At 42.5% G+C, this 21,646-nt stretch overlaps 1 long non-coding RNA gene across 2 annotated transcripts; it reads right to left on the bottom strand.

Annotated features, from left to right (window-relative positions):
- Window positions 1-2,312: 2,312 nt before the first annotated feature.
- Window positions 2,313-18,678, bottom strand: LOC115348338. Of its 2 annotated transcripts, XR_003925797.1 has the most exons (7): window positions 18,583-18,678; window positions 16,029-16,164; window positions 12,876-12,983; window positions 12,578-12,702; window positions 6,602-6,745; window positions 4,554-4,721; window positions 2,313-2,751 (listed from the first exon to the last, which is right to left on the bottom strand). It is a non-coding gene; the product is annotated as an uncharacterized LOC115348338 (long non-coding RNA). The 2 variants fall into 2 exon arrangements; XR_003925796.1 differs by having other exon boundaries at window positions 2,313-4,721.
- Between the last annotated feature and the right edge of the window lie 2,968 nt (window positions 18,679-21,646).

Raw genomic sequence — 21,646 nt, 5'->3', positions numbered from 1 at the left:
TTTTAAGCATGAATATCTTTGACAGACAGAGTTGCAAGTAAAGATGAGCGCTTCCTCACTAACCACCGCATCAGAAGAAAAACTCCTGATAAGCAGATGTTGCTTAGGCAGCGATCAGCTAGGCAGCGTGTGTGCGTATGGGGGAGAGGGATGGAGATACAGTCAGGCAGCGTATGTATTAAGGCACTGTGGTGAGTGTGCGTGTGGCTGCAAGTGATGGCAAATGTGTGTGCGAGAAAATGACACATGAGCAAACCCGAACTGCTCCAGTGAGTATTTTGTACGTAGTTTTAAGAGAAGGCAACAAGAAGCAGCCAGGGGAGAGAGACTGAAAAGGCAAGGTAGGAATGACCAGGCAATTGCGCGGCTGGGCTAACAGCAGCACAAGGTAAGAAATCCAGGCATCAGGGAAATCATTTAAAGCCATATTGATTCGCTTTGGAGGCGAGAAAAGGCAGATGCACTCGGCTACTATGGAATGGCTCTGAGAGCAGCTACAGCCGCTTGATTTCATTTTTTAATTTTTATTTTAACAACTTTGATTCACAGAAAGCCCACGCTGTAAACCCAAACCAGCCTGCAGCCCTCACGGCGTCCTCCTCTCCCCCCAGCACCAGGAGCTGCCATCAAAGGCTGCCCACAGCAGGGCAGCGCCTTCAGCCAGCCAGGCGAGCCCTCAGGCAACGCAGGAAAGAAGGCGGGAGAAAGAGAGGGAAGGAGGGAGGGGAGGGGATCGGCGGCCGAAACTCAGCGGCTCCAGCCGTTTCCCGTGGGCGCCCAGAGGCGGCGGGGCAGAGCGGGGGCAGAGCCCGTCCCCCGCCGTCGGCAGGCAGCGGCCCTTCGGCGGGAGCGGGGCCCGGCCTCCGGCCTCGGCACCGCGCGGAGCGAGGCTCCATCGCTGCTGTGGTGGTGGTCCTTGCGCCTGGAAAATGGGAGGGGAGTTAGGCACGACATGGGAAAATAAGGGGGGTTTAATATTCCGTGGGAAACCCTGTGTTTTGGGGGAAAGAAAGAGGGCGGTGCGTCTACAGGGAAATACTGTCGGGTGCTGCCTGCACTGCTTCCAGTGAAGAAAGCCCTGCGTCAGACCGGGGCCTTGCTCTTTAGACTTGTGCAGATACCTTAATTCAGCCGGTCCTTCATATATTTATCCAATGATATCATTATAGAACTAATACAGAGATGCTGTGGCTGAGATCTTCAAAATATTGCTTTTCCGGGAGCCAGATACCTGTGAAGGTCTGGCCTAGGTGGCTTACCCTCACTCACAGAGCCAGCCTGATCTTCAGCCAAGGTTTCTGAGTCGTCTTCAGATTCAGATTTTTCTTATGCAGTCAGCTTATTCACCGGGAAAGGCATTTTCAGATCTACAAAATTCAGTTCAAACTTCATGAATAGTTACAGCTATGCAGTTTAATGTTTTCTAACATTAAAAATTTTCATTTCCCATTTAAAAAGGAGCTAGACTTCACAACAGCCCGGGTAAGGGATGCTCAGGAAGGTTTTCTTAAGAATCGAAATAGTACTGCGTTATTTCATCCAAAATGAAATTTGGTATGGTTTTATTTTCCTGGAAACAAAACCTAGGTGCACTACTGAACTAAACCCCAATTACTCTCATAGCTCTCATACCACCTTAGCTACTGTCCCATCCTTCCCGTTTTCTATACCAAGAACCTCAAGCGTAACCACATGGGGATGCATGTGTGCTTGCTCGCTGGCTTGCTCTTTCCTGAACATCTGCTGAGCAGTGTCTTATTTCTATGAATTATGAGTTCGGCTTAAAGCAGGTCAGAAAACTTCCATCAGAACAGTTTTCCCAAAGAACGTAGCTTTCATGTAGATGGAATTCTTTGTAAAAATATAAAATTCCATTTTTCCATAGAAAATGGGAATTCTGTTCAAAATTTAATATACACTTCACTGAAGATGCATGAAAAAGGGTAGAAATTTTTTTTATTGCAAATGAAAAATCTTCCATTATGTTTTCAGTGAAAAAATAATCAAACAATGCCCTAACTGGCACTAATTCATGTTTTATATTTGTTACACTGATGAGTGTAAATCCAGAATAACTCCCTTGGCCTCAGTGAAGTTACTTTGATTTATACTGTTGTAAATAAGATTGAAATCTCAGTCTGTGTGGTTGGTTCTTGTGATGAATATCTTTGCCTTCTAGGTACATACAGAAAAAAACCCAAAACATCAGGCTTGATGGATTCTGGGTCGGGACTGTTGGGAAGAGTTCTAACTCCCTGTGGATTTGGTTTCAGTATCGCTGGTCAGAACACGCCAAAATGTGGGAATTTATAATTAAAAGTAAGAACATACAGCCAAGTATTTAAAAATAATTTACAACTATATTTTTATCAGCTATAATCTGAAAATGATCAGTGTTATACAGAACACTGGCTTAATTTTAAAGGGTAGGTCCATTTCTTCCAGTAAATTAAACATATCCTAAAATATCTTTAAATCTGATGACAGATGAGTTTAACAGCCTCTTTGCAATACTGAAAAGTCTTTGTAAGTCTTTAGATTTATTTGTAAACCAATATATTTTCTCTTTCACTTGTTAAAAAAAGATATCCCTTTGTTTTAGATAAAGGAACAAAAATTGCCACAAGATAGGGTGAGCGTCTTGCCTTCAGGAAGCCATGAGCCATTCCCGCAGAAGCCAAACACAGGGTACAAGGTCTTGTATTATCAGAAGTACTTCAGGATCTGGATTATGAGTCAATGGTAGTTCCACTGCATGGATTCAAGTGGAGAAATTAGGTATTAATATGCAAATCCTACTTTTTATTTTTAATTCAGCTGGTTTGCAGGCCAGATCATTTCATCTAGAGGTATCAATTGAAACGATCCTGACTGTTGCACTGCTTTAGGTTGACAGGTATCAACTTGAGCAGGAGCTCTTGCAATCAGCTTTTAATGCTTTTTCAAAGTCGTGCCAAATTTTTAGACCTGATAAATAAGTAATTGTGGGTAATTCTCATTTCCAAGGCAAATAAATAAAGTGAAGAAAACAGGATGAGGGCAAATTCATCCTTGGTGTAAAATCACTGACTTCAGTGGTATTACACTAGAAATAGTTGCGGAGTAGGATTTCTTATGCAAACAGTAACACAAATTGTCTTAAATAAGAAAGTACCTTAAATCATGCCTTAGGCAAAATAGCTCGGTTAATCCCAAAATGTTGTTGCAAGAAAATTCCTTCCTTTCCACAGTGTTCTCGGGGAGCTATGAGGCATGTTACATAGTCAAGCTTCTCCAAAGAATTTATATAATTTCTTTTCTTGTTTCAGATCAATAGACTATTTTTGTGAAGCATTTTATTGGTTAATTTTCATATTTCCCTCTGCCCCACCCCCCAAGCCCCACAACCACAAACCAAACAGATTTACAAGGTTACTTAATGCAAAACTCCATGGTTTTGTCAGTTAGCCCTTGCATACGTTACAGAAAATGTCAACTCTGCTTTAGGTCTGTAAACACCTAAAATAATCTGGCCTCCATTTTAAATCTGCTTGTATGAAGTCAGGGGACATTTTCCTAGAGTTACCTGAACACTAAGTAACACAGTTGTCCAGCAATAATCTTTTTTTTTTTAATTTCAGTATAGAATAAAACCAAAAGAAAATGAAGTGAAAATGCCCACTGTAATGAAATATTGGCATTGTTTGCTTTGAGTCAGTCAGAAGTTTGGTGCGAACTTTTACTTTAATTTTTCTGCTCTACACTTTCTAAAATCATATGAGAGAAAATAAACACTGAGATGACAATATTGAAATAAACCTCAAAACATTTCAGAAAAATCTCTACTGTGATTTTTTTTTCCACTGTAATTGACATAAGCAGTGGTAAATTTTTTTGACAAAATAATGTTTACAGGCAAAAAGGATTCTGTCAAATAATGTTCAGCCAGCTTCCAAAAGCAACACTGCTGTGGGGAAAAAAAAAAAAAAAAAAAGTTTTTTATTTTATGCTGCTCTATTTAAGAGCCCAATGTGTCTGTGTGCTGTGACCGTGCCCATTTGTGACTAACCCTAGAGCCTGATAGTTTCGGGTTTGGCCTGGAGCTGAGCGATCACTTTTTTTCCTAGCAATTGCCCTCGTTTCTGAAGATGGTAGCTTTCACATGAGCAAAGCAGCCTGCTCCCTATTCACTTCACAGCACTTCCATGTGCAAAGCAACAATCACAAAAGTCCACTCTGCTTTGCTAGTGATGTACCACGCACCAGACCCTCTCACAATGCCGGCAGTCTGAAATATTGCTGAGTAGGGGCAGCAGGAGCTGGGTCTTAATGATTTGCTCCCTCCCAATCATTTGGGTTCATTGATTTCTCTAATTAAATATGCATTCTGCTTCACCATTATTCCCAATGATCCCATTTAATCTCAATGACAGGGCCAGAGATATGAGGGCCTTTGCTTACAAACTGCTTTCGACAAGTCCTTCTATTCCGTAGAGGCTCTTGGATACCTCCAAGTATTAGTCCAGTGCTATTTTGCTACATCCTCCTTTCCTCATTGCCCTGTTTCCACCTACCTATTCAGGCCTCTCTTCCTTCTCCCTTTCAATTGAGCCTTCCAGTTTAGCTTCAGAGGTCCAGAGCTGCAGTTCTGATTGACAGTCGTGTATGTAAAGCTGATTTATTTGGCCAGTGTGGCACTGCGCCAGGGAAGAGGCTGTCTGAATGGTGAAGCTGTTAAGAAACTAATTGCGTGATGAACTGCAGTTACAGGAGAGTCTTTACTGTTTGCTTCATCTAATCACATTTACTACCAAGGTTTTTTCTTGTTTGCCCCTTTTCCATTGTTTGAATTGGAAGAGTACCAGGTTTACACCAGGGATGGCCTTGGCCGATTGGCTCCCAAGCCTTTATCCTTAGCTTGTAGGTCCCTTCATTAGTTAAAAGGCTCAAATACTGTCACTGCTGTGTTTCCTTGCTTTCTCATCTCAGACTGGGAGGCCTTGAACTTGCCAAGATCTAAGTTCGGCACTCTGTGTTTGTTCTGCTTGTGTTGATGAAGTCACTAATCCCTAAATGAAGGGCAGGGAGCTGCTGGGGTTAGCAATTTCATCATCTTTAACAGAGAAAACAGAATCCCTCACAACACAGGTGAGTTAATGAGAGAATTATTTCCCTCTGCCTTCTTTCAAATGTCTTTCTGAACAGTGGGTCCGAACTGAAACCTTGGGTTGCAAAATACCAGCCTGTGGGAAAAGCAAAATCAGGGAAGAACTCTGTGCCACCAGATCACCTTTAATTAGGTCATGCTTGGTTCCTTTGCAAGCAAACACACCTTGTTAGGCATTTACTTAACAGAAAAGCAGCCATACCACTGCTTGTCTTTGCTGTTTCTACCTGGGGAAGAAGTGTTGATAAGGGGTGGACCTAATGACAAGCTAAATGATTCCCATCCTCAAACCACAGCTTCCATGGAGCCAGTGCAAACCACTTTTCCCCGGCCATGGGTGCCCTGCAGTAGCACCAGAAACATTGCCTCAGATAGTTTGTCACTGTGCTTGTAACGCAGCATTGATGCTGTTTGCATATGGTTGGTGATCACGTTTTTCGTTTGAGAGGATTATGTTGATTTTGCCTATAGATATCAGGTTCAAGTCAACATTGACTCATTCTAAACTAGACACGCTCGAGGTGAAAACTTGAAGTTTCTCCTGATTCCAGTGCAAAACTTTCTCCACAGTCACCACCTGCCTCCTGGGAAATGCATACTGAAGCTGGAGCCCAGGCCACCCACTGGCATGGGGGAATGGCTGCAAATGGCATTGTGGATATTTTGCAGAGCCCTTATAAGAAATAGTTTTAGAAGCCAATCTTATTTAAGTCACTCTCATGTAACCTTTACCTGTTACAAGTACATTTCAAATTTGACATGTATCATTCAGACTCTGATTCTTAGCTGGTGTTACTCTATCTTTTCCTCTGCATAGAGTTACACTGCTCGTGTTGGTCCTTATGCCCTGTTCCCTTCCTCTTGAGGCCAATGGTAAGTCTCCCACTGACTTTGCTGAGCAGTGAACCAGACCTGCTAAACTTCAATTGTTAGGGCAATTGCCTCCCTTCTTCAGGGTCTCATCTGGCAAAGGCATATCCAAAGCAGCGTACTTGCAGCAGTCTACATGAGCATTAGGAGTTGCACCCTCTCAAAAGCTAAGACCTTCAAATGGGAGCCTGCACCCAGCAGCAAGAAACAGCAAGCAAAGGAAAATGACAGCTGGAGCTCAATACAGAAAGTCAGTCTGACAGCTTTGCTACATCTTCCCAAAGAACTCAGAGCAAAGCTTTTGTCAGCTGAAATCTTATTTACAGCCTCTGTTTTTTTTCCTGCTGGGGCAGAATAATTCTTAAAACAAGGTAGACTGCAGCTTTCTCCATCTCCTATGGTGGCCACTGGTAAGGGCTCTGCAAACCAAGCAATCTCAGGTTGTTGCAAATTGCTGTCAGGTTTCTTAGTTCATGAATTTCAGCCCAAGCTCAAGGAAGTTCAGCAAATACATCCTCCTAGATCTTCGCCATACGCTTCCTTGTGTAGGAGGCTGGCAAACCTTCACAAACCCCAGGCAATTACCTTTCCTCTGCAGGGCAGCACTATTCTCAGCAATAGGGTGCAGGATGACTCGGCCAACAGAAATATTTACAAAACAAGATACCATTCCAGGCAGTTTTCAGAACTTGGACCTCTGAGTAGGAAAGGTTTGGGGAGCAAGAATTTCTGGGGAAAGTGGAAAAAAGGAAATAATTAAAACAGGATCATGAGTTGAGGCTTACTCTGATATATCAAGTCATAAATTACAGCGGAGGGGCAGAGTTTGGTTGTCCTTGTGACACTGCACATCAATGGGCTAGGACTGCTCTGTGATATTCTGCAAAAACTAGACCTTGTGTGGCTCTCCTTGCCCTAACCATGAATTTTTCAACTCAAAGATTGATTACAGGTTTGATAAACAAGAAAATTCTACAAAAAAGTCAGATCAGGAAGGAAACCTGTATGCTGCCTGGTGGGATCATAGTAAGAGTAGATGTAGGTTTTGTGGAGCCTGAGGACAGTCAGAGCATTGTAGAAACACTGCAGAAATGAGCCAGTGGCCGTGCCACTGCACTGGTGGCAGCTTTGAAGAAATCAGATCAATATAGTAGATTTCTTCTACATGGTCAGTACCAAGAGTACAAAATGAATGGACGTACAGAAACCCATTTTCCATCACTGGTTGTTCGTGTATCCCCCTCCAAACCCTCGCATAGTTTGACCTGCACATCCTCCTCACATACCACACTCCCCCAAAAGATTAGCAGTGCTTATCTTGTGTGTGCACAGGTGCGCATGCACCCGGCAGGCTTGGACAGGGAGTTACTGTCCAGCCCCCAGTCATTTTTCTGGGTCCTCCTTAAAAGCAATTAGCAGCTACCCCCTCTAACATCAGAGAGCAAATTCAATCATGGAATAACTCTCCTGCAATCGGTACAATTAGCAGGAATGCGTTTGACCCTGGCTTCACCTTCTCTGAAATGCAGTTCCTGGTACAAAGTGTTGCACTGCGTTTGAGAGTGACGTGTTATGAGTAACTGGATGTCAGGATCATTATGTGAAAACAAACAAATCCCCAAATAACTGAGAAGTCTTGAACCAGAAATTGGAGTAATAAAGATAGAAATAATTCCTATTTTCTCCTTTCTCATGGTACAAAACCAATGCAGTGCACCACAGCCCTAACCCCAAACGTGTGCCATTACCTGTAACGTCTTACAATAGCACAGCCAACGTCGGGGTTTGGTGGACGCTGCAATGCGGAAATGTAAGTCTCTGCTTGCACAGAGAGAATGTCTGAAACACTTCTCCCTGGTGTCACAAGGAAAGTGAAAACCTTTTGTTTCATACATATTTTTCTTATGCAGCAAGGTATTCTTAAATTTTCTTATTTTTAAGGAAACAACAAAAAATAATCTGCCTAGGCTTGCACTACTTCTCTAGTCATATGTAGAGAAGAACCATCTATCTTAGAGCTAGGAGACTTGGTTTTCTAACTAAGAAAAAAAGCATTGGATGCCCAGCAGTCCTGAAGTGCCTGCATGTTGCACCCAGTCTCACCTGTGGTTTACTCTGGGAACAATACTCTTATTTCTTGAGAAGGATATGTGATTTGTGAGGCACTTAGTTTTCATTAGAGGGATAAGGGAAAAAAACCCCCGACCTCTAAGAGGGAGCCAACTCCTTGTCTATAGGGGAGTCGAGGTCAAGATGACAAAGTATCTCTCTGAGATACCATTATTCAATTATTGCTCAAAGTATTTGTGAATGTGGTGTATTCCTTTAAACTAATGAGTTGCACAGTGCTCTTTTGTCTGAAAAATGCAGGTACTTGGCTGTAGAATAAGCTGTACTTCTTTACTTAGGAATACAGCCATTTCTTGCTTTACTTATTTTTGCCCATAAGAAAACTTGTCTTCCAGCCACACTTGCACAATTGCGGTCCATCTTCTCTTTTTCATTTTCTTTCTGACTTTCAAAGAATCCTTTCTGCCCTGTGTCGGACTACACTGCTCCTTCTGTGATGCACGTACAAAGACCTCTCCTCCATGTCATATGCAGTCTAATCCTTTTCCTTGAGCATCATTTGCACAGTAATCCTTTTCCTTCTGTGACACAAGCACAAAACTCCCTTTCCTCCACTGTCATGTGCAGAACAATCCCTTACTTCTAGCGGCACGCAGGCAGCAACCCTTTCTCTTCTGTGCTGGACACAAAATGATCACACTCTAGCTTTCCTTCAACATCAGATTGACAGTGCAGCCTTTATGTTAATTCTACAAAGAACACACTGCTGTCCTTTTATTCCCAATTTATCCAAATATTAACCTTCATCTGACCAGCGAGCAGTATGAAATACCATGGTGAAAGAAGCAAGGTATACAGCCCAAATTTTTTTCTATGTTTTAGAAAAACTTCAAAAAATAACCCCAACTTTTTCAAATGTTAGAAGAAAGAGGCAAAGACAAGTATATGGATATTCTAGCATTTTCCCCATTACTTTTTTTCCCCCCCTTTTGCTCCCCTCTTTTTCAATGATATGATGGAAAAAAAAAGCAGGGGGGAGGGGAGCAGGAGGAAGGAATAGAAAGCTGGAGGTGACTTAGAACTTGAACACAAACTTAGTCTTTTAAATAGCTCTGGCTTGCATGCTTTACAAGGTGAAAGATTTTTTTTTTTTAAGGTTAAAAAATGTTTTGGCTTAACCCCCCTCCTTCTACTGCAGCAGACCAGTTACCACACCAAATCAGAGCGAGAAGGCAAGAGACTAGCGACCAGGACTGCTAAATGTCGTCAACTGAACAAGTCATTCAGCCTGCTTTTCTTTAAGCCTTATCCAAACTCAAACAGATACCTGTTTAACCAGGGCTTTAGAGCCTCCTCCAGCCAGGAGAGCCCTGTCTGTAGCTCATCCCCTGGGCAGCTGCAGCAAGACAGGAAGCTGATGAGGCTAGGGAATGAGTACCCTAATTTGATATCCTCTTTACACAGCAGTGTTGCGTTTGGTGATGATTTGGGCTTTAAATAATCCTGTTTATTTCTTTGGCCTGCCTATTTCCACCCTACTGCCACAGCATGCTTTCAAGATAGGACTCAATTAATTAAATGCTAAGCCTGACCCTTTGCAGACACGCTACGTTTAGACCCATTGATTCTAAATTGGCTTTGTCTGCTATCAGAGTGGCATACATTTGCCAGGGTCGGTCTGACACCGTATCTTTGGTTAGCTACACACAAATTCCTTGCAACAGGAACACTGGCTAATACCTCTAGGTGCTCCGGTGTTTGTAATATGCTTTGACATCCTGTGTGGCTGGTGCATTTGAAGCGTGAGATTTACTGTGTTTGCTCCTGGAGTAGCTGCAGTATGTGCCATTAGCTCTTGATTGGTACTAGCCACAATGGCTGCTTGAACAAAATTCAGGGTGGAAAACCAACACCGCATTTTTTGAACAAAGATAGTAATTATGGTAATCGTATCACTTTAACATTTTTCTTGCCTGTGTTTATGAGCAAGCGATATGAGCCAATGAGAACAGCAGCTTTTTCCCTTCAAATTAATTCCTGCTTTGGAATAGCAGGATAGATATGATAAGACTTTCAGTTTGGTATGTTTTCTCCTGCATCTTTTCAGTGGTGCATTATACATTCACCACAATTCTTCACCTCTACTGTCACTTTTATGGCAGTGTTTTCCTTTTCCTCCTCCTCAGCCATGGGCATGCTAATCTTCTGTGTCACAAGCAGCACAACCCCTCCTTTATATGGGCCCCCTCCTCCCTGTGCACGGTCCTGGATTATGCAGTTAAAAGAAAAAATCATTTCACCTACGAAATATAAAACAATGTCATTGTTCCTGTTGCTATTTTTATTTCCATTAACCACTAAAACCAGTCTGGACTGAATAATTAAGCAGCTATTTGTGTCATGGGTTTCAATGCTGAATGTAACCCATTAACCCCATAGGAGCAAGGTCCTTGAATTCTGAATAATTCTGGGAGTAAACTGTGATGAATCAGGGCTGAGATAAGGGCCAGGCATCTTTAAAAAAATCTGGAGCATGTTCTTGGCACTCAAGGTTTGTTCTGTGTTGCAAGCAGTTTCTGCTCTTCCATTTTTTTTATCTCCCCCCATTCAACTGAATCCCGTGGGGAAATGCAGAAAGAATCTACTTTGAAAAAGTGTTTGCTGTAGTTAATTCTATTATTGTCTAATTTATTTCTCTTTCTCTTTTTTTTTTTTTTTTTTTGCCACTGAAAATATTTCTATGTAAAGAGCACCTTACCATTCTTTGGGACTCATCTGTTCATACTGCTTATTCTGTAGTTGAAATCGTCATAAATCTCACTCTGGTCTCATTTTTCCCCTCAAATAGAGCCTTGTTAGCTCTAACTACTCTTGGACATGCTCCTCTGACGTGGATGCAGCGGATATAACATGGTTCAGTGAGCACAATCAGTAGCAATATTCCTGGCACCAGTATGAGCGTGCTGGCCTGTCCTTACCTAGCAAGCTGTGTGGCCAAACTCATCTGTAAACTAAGGGTGGGCAGCCCTCTCCTACTACGTTAGCTGCTGCTGGAAGCAAAGGACTGAATGTTTTTTACATGAAACAATGTGTTTTAAGATCTCTTCCTGAACATGTATTTGGGAGGCAGAATGACAGCGCTACCCATAGATGCACAGCTCTGCAAAATAACAAAAAGAGTTAGTACCCAGTTACAGTCTACAATGTATGCCTATAGGCATACATACCATCCTCTTCAGGTAAAAAAGTGTGAGGTTAAGACCAGCATTTAATCTGGTCTACTGCATAAAAGCAGCCATACAATTATTTTGTGTATCAGCCCCAACCACTTCTAGCTGATTTGGACTGTCCCTTTCTGAGAGATGACCGGTTCTGATTTAAGGACTCTGACTGATGGAGAACTTTCCCATATCCCTTTGTGATCAATTACAAAGTTTGGCGAATTGACTGCTCACAGTTCTCATGGCTACAAAACACGTATCAGCCATCTCGTGTATTGACATAAACCACATGTGCAGTCAGCGATGTGAACAGGGCTTCTTACACGAGTAATGGCGGTGAGAGCAAGCCCTGTGCTGGGCCTGTTGATTCAGGAAATGCAGACTTGCAGGTTCAGAGGAGTAACTCAGCCTGGGATTGCTGCTGGTCAGAAGGACTGACACCACCGCTTCATCCAGTGCTCTTTGGTGTTGGAAACTTTTGTCCTTACTGACTCATCTTCCCTTTCTCCACCTGAGACCACAAACTATTTCTCAAATTTTAAACTGCTTACCTACTCTGGTTGGAGAGCAGATGAAAATAAATGAATAAAAATGAAAAGTGCATTACGTGTAACATCCCCTTCATTCAATGCTAGCTGTGTCGCGAGACGCTATCAGACAAGGAGCTAAATCCTGAACTGTGGGGAAGCAGAACTTGAAGTACATAAATATTCTTTCTATACTTTAAGAAAACATGTACAAACTGAGAAAAGTAGGTATAGCTTTAAAAGATAATGTTATGAGAAAAATCATGAGCATATTCAGATGTCTGAAAATATATCCTCAGTCTGAAAAACAGACTGAACAAACATAACTAGATATAATCAGTTAACAGTAATGCTATGTAAGCCGGGAGTAAGCGCCAACCTTTAATGATTGGTTGTGAGACATGTTCCAGAATATAGTACATTAATATTGAGCTTTGGTTTTATCACAGGAACATAATAACTGGTAGGGACAAAATACTGCAGAGAGGTAAAGGAAGAAAATGAAACCACTGTTTTTTAGATCACAAAGAGTCCTAGGTTTTCTTACAGTATCTTTAACTGAAGTCAGTTTTGAGCAACTAATAACCTAACACTTTGCAGGACAGCATAGAACCGCAGCTTGATGATGAGTGTAGGAATGAGGGCTGACTAAGGAAATGTGAGAGCATTTGCAGGAGGGGAACCTTTGTTTCTTTAAGAAAATTTTGCATTATACTAATGCAAAGGTAAGTTGCTTATGGTACCTAACGTGAAATCAATGAGCGTGCTCGTAAAATCTTGTAGTGAAGTTTAGAGATCTTTGCAATATCCAGAAGCATACTTTCCCCTTTGTCTTTCTCTCTCTTCTTCAATATCCCCTTTTCTCTCCCTGAGGAAGAATCAATAATTTAATTCTGACTAATATACAGAAAGTCTCCTACAACCGGGATGGTTAACTTATAATGAGATGTTTTATGAGCCACCGCCTCGGTTTGACTAAATGCCTTCTGTGCAGCTTTAGCCTTGCTTTACGGACCTGTAAGAACGTACTTAAGGCCTTACCATTTAAGCAGGAGCTGTAGTCGATGCTGGAGAGTCAGGGGGCCTCCTGAAGCAAGCTACTGACCTGCAAAACACCATCGCCTTGGGAAAATTGCACTGGTGCGAAACCTAGAAGAAAACACAACCACAACAGAAACCAGCAGGCACATCTGTGAGCTGCCTCCTGCTCCTCATAAACAAGAGCTATAAACTCATTGCCAAAAATTGAAAAAGCCCTCAACTAATCCTCTAAAAAAGACCACTGTAAACAGCCAAGAGAGCTGCTGTTTGACTTGTACAGGAACCCCTGTTTCCACTTTCTCCACAGAAATAGCAGGAATGGAGAAGGTCCAATGCTAACAGGCCCCGTCCCTGGCAGTCCGAGCCCACCTACTTGCTAGGGAGGCTTTTGGTTGACTTCAGCCACCCTTGGTGCGGAAACATAGAATAACTGAATCAAACAGCTACAGAACTAAACTGCTGATGTATCCAACCCAAGCTGCGAATGGCCAATGGCTGAGCCGGCCAAACTGCCTGAACCTCTATACACCAGGAGCAGTGCCGAGTTGGGCTCCCACTGCGCCGTGCCAGTGCTGAGCCTGGAAGGGGTGGGTGCTGCCGGGCTGTGGGGCTGTGCCAGTGGAGCACTTGCAGGTCGGGTGGCTCTCAGTGGCTTGTGAGCTCGGGCTGAACCCCTGCTGTCTTTCGCCGCTTTAAGAGCCAGCTTGTTCTCTGAAGCAGTAGAGGCACGTGCTGCTGGCCGAGAAGGACCCTGGCTCAGCCTTGGGCCAAGATGGCAGGTGTCACGCTTCCATCTCTGGTGCTGCCACAGATGTCACGCCCAAGGACCTGGTGCCAGTGGATGTTTCACTAAGCAGGGATGCCGTGGATGCTTCTCGGGATGTAGGGTCAATAAGCTGTGCCTTCGCACATGGAAATGCAACATATGTTTCCGAAGGGCTGGAGACTACTAATGAGAGCCCCTGTGTTGTACATCACCTGCCACAGTGACAGGTTCACATGTAGCCAGATAGATGTGTGCTTCTCAAGGAGTAAGTTGCAGTCTGGGGAAGCACTCTGCGGGCTCCGTGTTTACAGAAAACAGCAAACAGAAGATGGCTGCGGTGTTGGAGAGGAATCACGGCACAGTTGCACGAGTCAGTCTGGTATCAAAGTATTAGAGAATAAATTGCACTACCCCCAACCTTAAGGGCTGCAGATAATGCGCAGCAATGAAGTTTTATCTGTGCTCAAGTACATATTTTTTATGCAGCTAAAGCTATGTCGCAGATGTTCTTCACTAGAATAGATTTTGCCTTCGCTAATCCTGTATTAATCTGCTGGTAGAGCTATATCTGCATTATTACCAGTGGGCTCCTTGCGGCGAGGAGCCACTGCTCACTGGGGGCACGGTTGCCCTGCGCCTCCCTTTGCGGAGCTGCAGCTCGGAGTTCAGGCTTGCGTGTGCCGGGGGGAGCACCCCGCTCGGCCCCCGTTTCTATTACCACTACGGTGCTCTGCCAGGAGAGGGAGCTAGGACTCTGAGATTCAGTGGCCTTTGATGTTTTCCGTTCACAAACCATGAAGGTGTTGCAGCGGTCCAACGTAGGCGTTCCTGTTCGGCTGGGTGGGTGTTGAGGGGGCTCATGATTCTCCATGGAGGCTACGTACTGCAGAAGGGGTTCGGTTCCTGCTGCATCCCAGAGGACTCTGATGCTCCGAACCATGTTTTGAGGCTCCTGGTCACTTTTACTGACTGCTTTCCCAGGTGAGCTCCAATGGGAGTCTGGACTTGGTGAAAGTGAAGTGAAGCCTACAAACCAAGGATCATGCTATAGGTGCAAAACCACTGAAATGCAACCACTGCTGGAGTGGACGTGGCAACCAACGGAGGCATAGCAAGGCAAGCTAACAGCTGGGAGGGGGCAAAATTTTTGGTTAAGGCTACCAGGTGGCGCACAGATGTTTGACAACATTTCTTTTAACTTAGAAACACATCAGCCTTCTTCCCCCTGCAGTATATGTGTTTCATTTTGAACAAGTAACTGGCAGCTGGAGAAAGTTATTAGAAAATACTGTCTATGTTCCAGCACTTGCAACAGCAGCAGAATTACCTGTTTGTCCTATTCTGTCCAAGCTTTCTGCCTCCTTTTTTAGATATTGTTGGCCTCAAGTCAAGTTTTGCTTAAGTTATGTATCAGAAGGGGAGTAAGTGGAGCTCCCAGCTTGTTTAAAGAGTAGAAAAGGGAGCTTAAACAAAGCTGGCAGAGATACCAACGCCAACTACTATCTAGGTTCTGGATGTGGTTGGGCCTGCTGCTAAGAAAACAGGAAAAAAGTGAGAAAACAATTCCTAAAAATGTGAAAACAAGCCAATTCTACAGGGCTCCACTCTGTGCTCAAATGTCTGTAAGTGCTGATAAAAGACCGCACGTGATGAGAAAGTGCTGTGTCATTATCAAAGGCCCTTTCTTATTTTCTTTTCAGTTTTCTTCAAGTGCTGGAGTCTGGCAAGGGAAGGAGAATAACCTCATTTCTTCTTGGGCTAATGAGATGTGGTCACTTACTAATCTGCCCTCTTTTCCTTCAAGGTGGTGGGTAGAGAGTTGTGCTACCCTCCTGTTTTCTACCTAATTTGAAAGCAAGAACAGAGAAAATTGGTGACAATTTTGGAGGCTAGAAGAAGAGCTCCTCAAATGGTGCTAGGCTCTGTTAGCACGGAGGTGCCTAGGTGCCAAGTTAGAGAAAAGATTGTTGAATGATAACACGGTGGGAGCAACCACTGGAAATTGTGAACAGTGAGGGAGGCTTCTTCATTAAGCAGTGCATTTTGTCGGCTCTGTTACGATCAGAAAAATCCTGTGATCTTCTGATGCCCTCAGCCTACGTTACCCCACGGTCCAAGGGGTTGGCTTTGCCTGCTGGCTGCTGGAAGGCACCAGCAGGCACTGCAGAGCACCGGGACAGAAGCTGCTCCCAGAAGCATGGCAAGTAGTCATCAGGGTGCAGGAATTGTTTGGTAGCCAGGCCCCCAGGTTTATGGCTCTTACCATTTCTGTCCTTGCAAAGGGCTCTAACTGATAAGGATGACTGGTCTGGAGTTTTGCATGCAGGAGCTGTGGTTGTGACTTCCCATCTCTGCACCAGCCAACAAGTTATTATAAAAATAAATACCTCAGTGGCAGCAGCAGCATCCCCAAGGGCCTATTTACTTCCACTGGCATGAACTAATTCCTGCAGAGGAGCTCAAGCCAAATCCTGCAGAGACCAGCGGGAATCTCTCCAGGCTCTTGCAAAGGCAGTTTGCACACTGGAGAAAACATTGGTGCTTGGTCATATTTATCGCTGTGTCAGTTAAAACATGTTGTCAGTTAACACCTTTTCTAACACAACATATATTTTCTAAAGCTGAAGGAAAGTGAGCTTTTTTACCTCCTTTTATTTTTCAACTAGTTATTCTGATTTACTTCTGAAATTGCACAACACACTAAATGGTGGTTCATGGAGTGGCCAGGGATCAATTATTACCTTTTCATGTGCAAACTGATCCTAAGGTATCTATCAATCTCTTATAGTCCTATTTCCAGAAGATATGCCCGATTTCATAAAACTGAAAACATATAAATGAAGCTAAGGCAGGACGACATATGCTTTCCTTGGCTTGTTCTCTAAAAGATGTTTGACGGGTGAGTTTATTATCCGTAGGAAGAATGAACAAGCCAATACACCCTTTTCAAGGTTTGCAGGTGCCTTAATGTAACTTGCTCATTTAATTTGGATCTATATACCTCATGAGAAGGGCAGAAGATTTTCATTTTCAAGGCCTTATTTAGCCATAAAACGTGTATCACGTTAGCTAAGAGCAGGTCTATGAATTTCATTTTATTTGGTGACAGGAGAAATAGGGATGTATATATCACCCTTTCAGTAACTGCTATTAAAAGGTGCATGTTTCATGAAGAAACAGTGTATTCCATGTCATAACATCTTTCGTGAAATAAAATTCAGGGCATTTGTAGTATATGTATATGAAAAGTATCAGTTCACTCATATGTTAAGAGTATGAGGAAAATACAAGCCCCTTTTGTGACTGGAACTGGTCACACCTGGAAAATTAGGATGGATTTTGCTGGCTCTAACAAAGTCAGTAGGAGATTTTCTACGGCCTCAATGGGGCCAAAAATTCTCCTAGATTTCATACTATTATAGATATTGTACAATTTAGCCACCAAGGTCATTAAAATGCTATAATCCCTAGTGTGATACATGATGGGGTAAAAGCACTTACAAAGGTATTGCTTTCTAAACTGGTGTAATTATGGTAGTAATTCCCGAAGAAGGAGTATTGCAAATGCATTTCCAGTTCCAGTTTCTCAATTTTTTTGTCAGTGTTCATTACAGTAGTGATATGCTTGTGTCTAAATCTTGTTGATGTCCTTCCAGAGGGCACTAAAAACCCTAAAGTAAGTAAAGAAAAATTTAGTTGGTGATTCTGACTGGCTGCTGAATTACCGCCTTTTGAGCCCTGTCCCTCAGCTCATAATCTATAATATTTGCTCTTATACTACACGGACTGCTCACTCTTTGTTTATATTAATCCACTTACAGTTTGTCTAACTTAAAGGGAATTAGGGGGGGAAAAAAAAAAAAGGCAAGCAAGCCCTCCCCTCACCAGAATTGGATGATTTGGGGCTAACAAGCCTGGAAGAGCTGTCAACGCTTAGCTGTATTTTCAGTCCTCGGGAAGTTTGCAGCCAGGGCGAAGCTACCCTGCGGGGCAGTGTGGTGGGGCGCAGTGGGGGGTGGCTTCGGTGGGACTCTGGTGACAGTGTGTGGGGCTCGGGCACCAAATCTCAGGGCAGAGGGTCTACCCCGCCTGGCAGTGCACAGGGCAGGGTCCTGAAAACCTCATAAGGTGCTGAAGAAACACATTGAGTCGTGAACCCTCCTTTTCCAGTTTTAAGAAGGGGATGGACGTACAGGTCTCTGAATTATGGCAACAAAAGGTTCAAGCTGAAATAAACACCGAAGTCTCATACAGGGTGAGAAGAGTGCTTGACTGTTTCCTGATGGTGATCCTCTCAACAGTAATGAAAATCAGCTAGAGGTAAATAAAATTAAATGTTCTCTTTATGATAAATGAGAAACTTGATCTTAGTGCCCACTTATTTTTAACCTCACAGTTGCACTCTATTTGTCGAGAACCTGGGGGGGGGGGGGGGGGGAGGCAGAGGTGCTAAAGGCTCTGGTATTCTGTTTTTCCCAGGGCTTGAAATTGGCCTCGGGTGCTGCGTACCCGGGTGACAAATGTGTTTCCATCTTCTCTGAAGATGCCTAGCATCTGCATTTCTCTTTGCTCTGTAAAGCCACCTCCTTTCTACTGCTTAACTAAGCTCTCAGATGTTATTTGAACAAAGAGGTGCTGTTATTTAGGCAAGAAAAACAGAAATAAGCCCAGCGTATTTATTCTCTTCCTTCAAGTGTGTCAGTCCTTTGACTAATGGTGACAAGATTTCTGTTCCTGTTGAGTTGCTAGCTTCTTCACAGGTGCTACCAAATAAATACATCGGTTTGGAAGATGATTTCTTACAACTGTCTGGCAAATTGCAGTGACACAGTCAACTCATTTCTCATATGCCTTTATCAGATAGCTACCAGATTAAAGACTAAATGAACAACACCTACTTCGATTAGATACCAGATTAAAGATCAAATGAACAATACTTACTTGGATTAGATTTGAAATGGTCACTAGGTTCACTGTGATTTTATATCTCCTCATCAGCCCCTGGGACTATCCAGTCACCAACATACCACATTGCAAAAAGGAGCTTGGTGTCTTCTAAGCTAGAAGGAAACTTGCAAATAATAACATTTCATTTAAATACATCCCCTGAAACCCTGGTGGTGTTTCAAATAGATTACCAGTTTGGACTTTCAGAAAGCATGCAAGTGTTTCTTACCGATGTTTGCAAAGAATTAAAAGCATACAACATTTATGTCTCACGATTTGATAGATTCTTTTGTAGTAAATAAACACAGGATTTTCTATTTTTCTAATAGAGAATTTTGTTGATGTTTACTACATTAAGTGCATATAGTACACAAACAGTAATCCATGTTTACAGCTTTTTTGAAAGTCCACAGTTAAAGAGACATGGAGGTGAGTTGATGTAATACTGAGATGGGATTCAAAGTGATATCACCATGCTCTAGAACAGATAACAATAATCTGTCTATGACAGACACATTTCTTCCATGGTTTTTGGATTTAATTTTTTTTTCTTTTTGACCTGTGGCTTGTACTGCCAAGAAGCAACCGCATTCTACCCAGGATCTCCAATATTTACACAGAGGATGTTGCAGCCCCTTGATGAATGTGGCAGGCAGTGGCATAACCATCTGAAGAAGGTGACAAGATTTAGCGTGAATAGTTTTGTGGTTTGATCCTCCAAATAATAATAATAATAAAAATGTAGTAGTATAAGTTATCAGTGTTATTCTCCAGCCTACATTCCTTCCACACTGAAAGAAGCTGTGGTGAAGTTAGGTGTTGCCTAAGGCTGACTACAGTGGCAGTTTCTTTGGCCTGAAAAAACAGTGTGCAATCATCGTTGTTAACATCCCCCAGCACTTGATTAACCCAAATGCTTGGGTAAATATTAATTACCCAAACCTTTACTTAGTGAAAATGAGAAAGTAGACATACCTCAGTGTCTTCTCACTCAAAAGAAAAGCTCATACCATAAAGCTTTTGCACTGAAGCCTCCATCTTACAAAGACTTACAGAAGAGCTGAAGTTGTGGCCTCACCAAAGTATAGGAGACAACTCTGAGGGCCCGGCTACACAGCAGGGGTTTAGCAGCTAGTGACGGCCATCTAGGTGAATAGTGCTTAAGTCAAGGACTTTAAGTAAGACTTTATGGAACAGAGGGCTGCAGTATGTTTTACTGGTATAAAAGGGCTCAAATCTCACAACTGGTGGCTTTGACTGCTGTAATAACAATTATGCTAAAATTAGTGCCTGATACATTAAATAATTTCTTCATGATAAATAATCTGACCAGATCTATGAGAAGGATGGAAAACTTGATAGGACATATAATCTACTGGGACAGCAGGAACTCTCTGTCATTACTCATGTATCTACATGGGAAACAAGAAAGGAAGAAAATGTAATGCTTCAAGCATATTCTAAAAGGACCATTGTGCAGAAAAATTCTCTCAACGCAGAAATCAAAAGGTTTGTATCAGGGAGAGGCAGTGCCTGCTCTGCAGTGACAGCTTCATGTTTATTTATTCTAGAAAAAGTAAGAAGGAGATACTGAGGTAAAGACAAGATAATTTTATTCCCAGATCAAATAAAGGAACACAGAGTGTGTTCTCATCAAAGTGATTACTTTAGGGGGAACTAATACAATGAATGTTATTAAATGAAACAACTTCTTTATAGGGCATCTCACATTAAGGATTTTAGTGTAAGTAATATTTCTGTCAGGCAAAGTGATGCAAGACAAAACATCTTGTAGAAGATATAAGGAAGACCTTTAAGAAGGCGTTAAGTAACAAGACGTGAATATGAACCATTGTGAGAACACATATAAGATGGCATTTCTCAGAGAGTGCATGCATTTATGCCTCCTTATAGAGGTATTCCTTAATAAACACATTCCTGTAAAAATGTATTCTATTTACTATAGTTCCTCTGCAGCAAATTATCCCTTTGCTTAACAGCTCTGAGAAACAAGGACGTCAGGAGCAAAAATTACTATTGTCCTTTCACTAGTTGCTTGAAATCTTTTATTTTGAATTAGCTTTTACGTGCTGGTATATGTAGAGCTAAAGTAAATGGCTGCTCAGCACAGACAGCTGGGACAAATCCTCAGCTCTATAGGAGCTGTCTTCAGTGCAAATCTGAAAGACTTGCATTTCTCTCCTTCCATCATGCTGGAAGCTTTAGCAGTAAACCCTCGCAGTGCTGGGCATGAGGTGCAGCCAAGATGGTGGTTTTTTTGTTTGTTTTTTGATTTTGGGGTTTTTTTTGAGATAAGAATGATTATAACTAAAGTAAAATAAAAAGTAATACTAACAATACTACTACTACTACTAATAAAAAACATAATAATAATAATTGTAATGAAAAGGAATATAACAAACCCCAACCAACCAACCAACCAACCCCAAGAAAAGAAAAGTGATGCACAATGCAATTGCTCACAACTGCTGACCGATGCCCAAGCAGCGATCCGCCCCTCCCGGCCACCCCCCCCTCCCCGTTTATATACTGAGCGTGACGTTCTATGGTACGGAATATGGAATATTGGGTAGTTCAGGTCAGCTGTCCTGGCCATGCTCCCTCCCAGCTTCTTGTGCACCTGCTTGCTGGCAGAGCATGGGAAACTGAAAAATCCTTAAGCGCTACTTAGCAACAGCTAAAACATCAGTGTGTTATCAACATTATTCTCACACTAAATCCAAAACACACTGTACCAGCTACTAAGAAGAAAATTAACTCTATCCCAGCTGAAACCAGGACAGAAGGTAAGTCTGTACAGATACCACACTTTCTCAGTACATTTACACCCTTTAGCGCTGGCAATCAGAGTTAAGAAATGTGGACCTACTTTTGTATTCTTAAATGGACATCTGTATATCAGCACACTTGAAGACCTACAGCTACATTTTATTATCCTAGAATCTGAGAGGTCTCAAGGGGTAATTATTTATAAAATGAGTAAAACATCTTGCCTCGGGTGCAGAGTTCTGGAAAGCCATGTCTTCTCTAAGGGTCA

This window comes from Aquila chrysaetos, chromosome 11, assembly GCF_900496995.4.
Source record: "Aquila chrysaetos chrysaetos chromosome 11, bAquChr1.4, whole genome shotgun sequence".
NCBI lineage: Eukaryota > Metazoa > Chordata > Aves > Accipitriformes > Accipitridae > Aquila > Aquila chrysaetos.
Note: the sequence above shows the minus strand (reverse complement) of the source record. Positions and strands in the feature narration are given on the sequence as shown.